This window comes from Montipora foliosa, chromosome 6 (genome assembly GCF_036669935.1).
Source record: "Montipora foliosa isolate CH-2021 chromosome 6, ASM3666993v2, whole genome shotgun sequence".
Taxonomy (NCBI): domain Eukaryota; kingdom Metazoa; phylum Cnidaria; class Anthozoa; order Scleractinia; family Acroporidae; genus Montipora; species Montipora foliosa.
The window spans coordinates 48237663-48245162 of NC_090874.1; the positions used below are offsets into that span (position 1 = coordinate 48237663).

Genomic DNA, 7500 nt, shown 5'->3' on the forward strand with positions numbered 1-7500 from the left:
CAATAGACCAGGGGCCCGTTTCTCGAAAGTCCCTAAAAACCATTTGTGAGACTGTCAACAGCTTGTTTTGGAAAGCCAATCTTTTAACATTTTCAAGGTAACAAAAGAAAAATGACTGAAGTTTGAAGACTTAAATCCTCTCCTTTCTTGGGATACAAAGGGAATTGTGACACCCGAAAATGCCCGTAAAGTTTCGGGACTTTCGAGAAACGGGCCCCAGCTCCCAACGGGCTTGATAGCTCAGTTAGTAGAGCAGTGCAGCGCATTCGTATGGTCTGGATCGAGTTGTTATCTAACTGCGACGATTTTTGCAACTTTATTTTCACCTTGGAGACGATGCAAATCAACCGCGAAAACGAGTGTTCACGCCATTCCTAGAGGAGGTGCCCGCGTGGATCAACTTTGGTTCTTAAAAAACCATTGAGGCTAAATCGGTCGTATTTCTTCTGTGTGAAAATTAAGTTGCCGTTTTCTTAGTGAAAGTCATTCACCAAGTCGAGGTCGGTTTCATTTTGTTAATGGTCAGGACCTCGTTCTCAGGATCTCTCTTCTTCTCTTCCCATGGAGCGATAGAGGGAGAGCGAGAGAGAGAGAGAGAGAGAGAGAGAGAGGGGGGGGGGGGGGGGGGGAAGAACACAACCCATCCTCTACCTCTTCATGACGATTATAGAAAATTGCTAATTTTCTCTGGATTGACTGTTATCTTCAATTTAGATTACTCTGTCCCAGGACTTGTGGTAGCAGATGAAAAGAAAAAAAGTAAAAGTTGCAATTCTGGCTGGACAGGATTTGAACCCGGAGCACTCACCTTGAAAGAACTGTTTTTGTCCACTTACCCACAAAAGATCAACTGGCTGAAAATTGCACCAATTATTTACCAATACGAATTAGTATATATATAGTCATTGCTGAATAGTGGTTTAGTGTACTGCTTGATTTTTTAAAAAATGGTTAACTTTCTCTTGAGGTTTGGTAACCGACATTTTTTCCTGTTTAAACTTGTTTCTTAGCTGGTGATAATACACGTTTACAGCGGCATTCGGAAGAAAAAAATATTAAAAATATATAATTATTCTGGCAGTTAGCGATGTGGTAGTCTAGTGGTTAAGTGAAAAGATTATTGATATCCAGGTTCGAGTCCTACGAGTTCAAGCATTGGGGTTCGGATCTTCAATTTAGAGAAAATTGGGAGTTGTTAATAATCGTCATTTCAGAGGTAGAGGATGGGTTAGGGAGAAAGAGTTGAAAGCGAGATACCTCTCCTCTCGTTTATTTATTTTTTTTCTGGGAGACAAATGTACGTGACCAGCCCCAGCCATTCTCTCTCCCTAGCTCTCTCTCGGGAAGAGAAGAAGAGAGACCATGAGAACAAGGTTGCTTGGTAGCATGCTTTTCTGCCCAGTTGTTGTTTGTTGTCACATTGAACATGGAAGGCACACCTGATGTTGCCCATTTGCATTGAAAGCTTTGTCAAGATGGAGAAAATCTACAATCAGTGTTCGGTTGAACTTACGGAGGGGTTTGACAGCATTGTCGACAGAACTTCCTGTAACGACTTTTGGAAAATTTTACCCTATCGCTGTGCGAGTCTGGGCTTGTTCTACCTGTGAACAAAGGAAAAATATATAAACTTTCTAGGGTCAAGTTTATTGCATACGGTTCTCGGAGATATTTGGCCTCCCACACATATCCATCATTTTTGCAGTGCCTGGTATGTCAGTGAAGCACATCGTTTACACACTATATTTAAGACACGCATCATTCAATGGCGCTACGTTAATTTATCGCTCTCCCTCGTATGATAGCCCTGATAGGCTAGGACATGGATACCATTTGTATTACGCAACCGCGATTCTAGTCTCGCATCCCTTTTCGACCTATAGATCGTTTTCACTCACGTGACCAGCAGCCATATTGGATTACTGAAACAAAAGAAAGTATTTGCATGAAAATAGAAAATATACTGCAAAGGTTGGTCAAGACAACGTGAACATAGGCGTTGTTGCAATATTTCGGCTGGCCAACACCAGCCTTCTTCAGGTTTATTGAATGGATAAATGCTTGTTACAAGATCTTTATATTTACCGGAAATGACATAAAAAGGCTACGTGATGTGTTATAAAAACGGAAATGCATGAAAAAGAGGAGAGAGAATAATACATGATAACAAGATGAAAAAAACAAAAGAAAATTAAAAGGTAGCTAAACTAAATTACATTTCATCTCTTCTGTTAAGGCCTGCAGGCTCCAGTGTTTTTCCTCTGTGTATGAGGAATGCCTCACGTTAAATGAACATAGGCGACCTATTATAAACCCCTTTTGTAGTTATACCCCCACTGCGGTTTCACGACAATTCCTGACCAGTGGTCACGCGGAGGATCACATGATCCTTATACCGCTCGAACAACTGCACACTAGTCGTGACTCCATCAGAAAGGCTCGTGAGGCATTCCTCATACACAAGGGAAAAACACTGGAGCCTGCAGGCCTTAACAGAAGAGATGAAATGTAATTTAGTTTAGCTACCTTTTAATTTTCGTTTGTCTTTTTCATCTTGTTATCATGTATTATTCTCTCTCCTCTTTTTTATGCATTTTCGTTTTTATAACACATCACGTAGCCTTTTTATGTCATTTCCGGTAAATATAAAGATCTTGTAACAAGCATTTATCCAGTCAATAAACCTGAAGAAGGCTGGTGTTGGCCAGCCGAAATATTGCAACAACGCCTATGTTCACGTTGTCTTGACCAACCTTTGCAGTATATTTTCAATTCTTAAAGTTTTTTTTGGTGTGGTCACGATCTATTTTGATCCAACGTAGAGCAAGTTTTGATCGTACACGGTTTTTGCAGTGGTTTAATCCTTAAAAAGTTATGAAATAATTCCCGGAGGATTAATTTGGTACACCAATATGGCCGCCATTTCTTTGTTTTGGAACACCAACATGGCCGCCGTGACGTCATGTGAAAACGCTCTATTGTAGGCCCGGTTGTTCGAAAGCCAATTAACTTAATCTAGGATAAGCGTAAACTTTGATTTCTCTTTTTCAGCTTTTGGGTGAGAATTTCTTTTGTTTATTTTTGTTTTTCAAGATTGAATTCCTCTAATGTACAATTTTGCCGAATATCAACGTTGAACAACATTTCTTTCAGAAATAAACTCGGACCTTGGTTAATTTTTAATCAGGACGCAATATCCCTCATCAAGGAAAGACAAAAAAACCGTGTTTCTGAGAAAGCACATTTCTAGCCTTTACATTAAACTGCAAAACAGCCGTACTTTTGCAAGGGAGAATCAATGGCTAATTTAAACTGGGGAACAGGGGAACAAAGACAAAATATCTTAGGGAACAAAGGAACATAAACCATTTTAGGGACCAAAAGGTTGAGAACAAGTTTGGAAGTAATTTCGGGAACAACGGAGCAAGGACACCCCCCCCCTCCCCGCCCCTCCTCCCCCCTGTTGTGGCCTCAATAGTCGCGAGATAACTAGTAGCCACCTGCCTGTATGGGGGAAAGCTGTTCAAAGTGTCGTAACAATTTTGATGAAGTATGCCAGCATGTTCTACAATTAAGTGTTTGTTCTAAGAGAGGCATTGGAAACTCTTTTCCGTCGGCATCGTTCGCACTGAGGATAAGCTTGGCGAATTCCTCCCACAACGCACTAAAGAATCATCTTCTAACAGCGGTAATTTTAAGGAGGGCAGACGCGAGGGGTCATGTTGCAGAGAAAAAAAGCTTGTGTAGTGCACACTGAGGCGACACGTAGCAAGGACAAAATCACAACACGTGCACGCACATGAAAATGTTTCTGGTACATGTTTTAGGGATATGTTCCAGCGATATGTCCCCTCGTATAAACTGATACTTTTAGAATTGTGCAACACCAAGTTAAACTTCATGGGACACGTGTCGTCGGCGTGGACATGTCGCTGCAACATATCCCTGAAACATGTATCCGCAACATTTTCATGTGTGTGCAAGTGTTGTGATTTTGACCCTAATAGTTTATGGACCAGGGGCTCGTTTCTCGAAAGTCCCGAAAACTTTTCGGGCCCGAAAACCCATTTGTGAAACTGCCAACCGCTTGTTTTGGAAAGCCGATCTTTTAACATCTTTTCAAGGTAACGAAAAGAAACATGACTGTGAAGTTTGACGACTTAAATCTTCTCCGTTCTCGAGATACAAAGGGAATGTGACACCCGAAAATGGCCCGTAAAGTTTCGGGACTTTCGAGAAACAGGCCCCAGGACCCCAAAATGTCGAATTACTTACCGCTCTTAGGGACAAAGGCTACCATACTTCTTTGGAAACTTTGTTTCCTCTACTTTGCTTTTTTGTATGATAGCCATGTCAAAGGTAAAGATTTCTTGTGTTAATCACGAGATGAAATGACGTCAGTAATGTCATAGAATCTCTCTTCTCCTCATTCACTATTGCAACATTAAATGTTTTATGCTGAAAATTTTGAACAGGTTCTGGTTTAATAAGATCAATAAATGCTTAAGGTTGTTTTAAACACGACATACCTTTGTGAAGGCGTTTGTTTTGTGGTTGCTATGGCACCGAAGTGACTTTTTTAAAAGGCTTTCCCACAGTCTTTTTACAATTCATGACTTACCTTTTTATCCTCTTTTTACAGTTACTCTTTATGACCGTGTGACAAGAATCGCTTTAGTCGTATTCCAGCCTTCAACAAGGAGAGCTTCGGGTTATTTAGCATTTGATAGGTGAAATAAAAATACTGCTGGCTTTGTTAACAAATAACTATTTCTCGGCAAGCCATTACTCGTATTTCCTTTTTTACTAGTTTGAGAAGGCCTTCTAGCGGTAAAATATTTAACTAGGATACTATTTCTTCTTTATGCAAGTCGGGATGATAACTAGTTTCTTCTTGACTGGTCTAATCATCATCGTCGTCGTCATGCAGTGTCGGCAATGGCCTCTGTTGGGTCCTCACGTCAGTTGTCACAGTTTTGCAGTTTACACGTGTTCATGCATTGAAAACCATTTGCAAGGTACGTGCAATTTGGCATCTCAAAGCGCCTCTTACACTGGCGGGATAATTACTCTAACACAGGTATGGGCACTGGCTCTCCACTCAATCAGTTAATTGTCAGCCTTTCTTTCTCACACTCCACCAATGCACAACCGGTGAGGGTATCTGTAGGCAGCTCTGAAGGCTTCGGTGCCTTGGTTTGGTAGTTGGCTTGGTCGCGGCCCTTGTAGAGAGTGTCAATTCATGGTGGTAGCTGGTTGGAGTCAATGTCTCCTTTAATTCCTGACACAGAAGAGACAGTACCGTAGGTCATTTACCTGCTACTTGCATTTGAGATATACATGAAGCAAGTGAAGGCCTGTACGTTTCCGATAATAGACCTCTTCAGATTGTACATTTTGTTTTCCCATTTCAGACCACATGATATTACTCTAGGGAACAGTTTCTTTCAAATAAAGACGACATCAATGTCGTTTTATGCACGTGCATACGTATGCATAACTTATAAAAAAAACAAAAGGAAAATTCCCTTGGGAACATTACGTGGTCTGAAATGGGAAAACAAAACGTACAAGCTAAAGAGGTCTATTCCCACAAACTTGCAGATAGTATGAAAGGCTCCCATTCTGAGAATGATATCCCCAAAATGCTCTTCTTGCTTCCCCATTTGATTTCCACAGCCTCGGCGTTAAGTGCTTGATCAACATGAAAACGACAACTTTGGTGTTGAGCTTGATACTGTCCTTGAAATTTGACATACCTCAAAACACAATATTTATGTTACTTGCCGCTGGTGCATCTATTGTCGGGAGGTACCCTATATTCTCTTAGGAGACTTGCACATCATTCCGCATTGCAATATTAATCTAGTCCTTCCGCTAATGGTCTGATTCTCTGTGGCATAAAGGTGCACCAGTATCCCGGCACAAGAAATTCTTCCATGCAATTGCCCAGGGGCACCCAACGTCAATGTTCGGAAAATATCTGTTCGGATGACGATTTGAGATCTAGAATTTTCGGAACATTTGTTGCAAAATTCCTTGCTTGCCTGCCTGTCATAGAATTTTCGAACATCTAAAACATGGTATAATTGCCCAGTTTAAACGGAATTTTACCCTAAAAAGGTCACCTAGAATTTTCGGAAGCCTTCTCTCTGGCTGAAATTTTCGAAAAGGTAAGTTTTGATCCCTATAATTTTGGCATCACAAGACTTCCAGCTCGGGAATCCGAACAGATGAAACATCTTTAGGGGATAAAAATATGCCTATATCTACCGTTTAAATACTAAAATACGTTTAACAATGCTATGTTTAAGTAGTTTTGAATTATGTTCTCGTTGGGTGCCCCTGATTGCCTTGATGTCGACTGAGGAGGTTACTTCCACGTATGCCCTGAGGGAAGGTCTGCAGCAGTCTCCTGCGTTGTAGATGGAAGTTGCTTGGCCAGTACAACATCGACACCTTGTAGCTTTGACCTTGCTAAGATAGGCGCCACCTCGTCAGGAGGCCTGAGATGAGACCCAAAATGTGGAGCCTGAATAGCGATTTCCACTCACACGATGAAACGTCCCATTACCCGACAAAGTCTCCTTTAAGCAGATTTAATCAATACACACCTTTTTTTGTCGCTGCAACATGCTCCTGCAACATGACCTCTCGTGTCTGCCCACCTTTAATGTACAAAGGGTCATTGATTTTGGAGCAACCAGTTTTTGCGTCATGTTTACGTGTTCTCATGTGTTCGTGCCCACTATAAATTTTGGTAATTAAAAAACATATTCATCGAATATCGGTGACAGAAACTGATCGACTTTTTCATTATACCATGCTTTGTCATTGTTATTTGTTTCATTGAGAGCTGTAAATACGAAAATATAGGCTAATCAAGTATCCATTTGTCGGCGGTGTTATCTCAAAAACCTTATCAAAAAATACGGTACTTATTCTACTCAAGGTTACAAATGCCAAATCAATCGTTAGGTAATTGGCAACGAATCCTGTTAATTTCATGTAAAGAAGAACTTGCAAATTACAATGTCTCTTCAGACTGGAGAATGTTTACATTAAAAAATCGTGTGTAACGGACGCTCGTTAAGTTGGCAGTTATTCAAATTCGAATTTTCGAGCACTTCATAAAGTGACTTAAAACCGCGCGATTCGAGCACAGCTGTTTTCCTGAACTCGATGAAAATTGGCGCATTGTTTTACAATATCGAGGGGATCTTTTAGCTTTATCTCCCTTAGGTATCTTGTCAGTTGTAAGAATTTCCTTTTCAAGAGTCCGATCTAGACTTTTCGCTTTAGAATACACTTGTGTTCCAGCGATTCTACTTGCACAGTGCAGGGTCTTTTCGCTCTTTGGATCAGTAAATAGATTGTTTTTTTCGTTAAATAATTTTTTGCTTTGAATTAAAAGCAAACGTTGAACGTGCTTTTACTACGCAGTTTGATGCTTTACGAACCGTCAAGGGTGTAACTATTGCGTGCAAATCGAGCGGAGAT

The 7500-nt window shown here is 40.7% G+C and overlaps 1 long non-coding RNA gene across 1 annotated transcript in view; it reads right to left on the minus strand.

The window, feature by feature from the left end:
* The window catches only part of LOC138007555 (uncharacterized), a 6442-nt gene extending 2070 nt beyond the window's left edge, over nucleotides 1–4372 (minus strand). Inside the window, exons 1-2 of the long non-coding RNA XR_011124063.1 lie at nucleotides 4276–4372; nucleotides 1514–1604 (exon numbers count right to left, since the gene is read on the minus strand). This is a non-coding gene — a long non-coding RNA (uncharacterized lncRNA). The remainder of the gene's footprint in view (nucleotides 1–1513; nucleotides 1605–4275) is intronic.
* Nucleotides 4373–7500: the final 3128 nt, after the last annotated feature.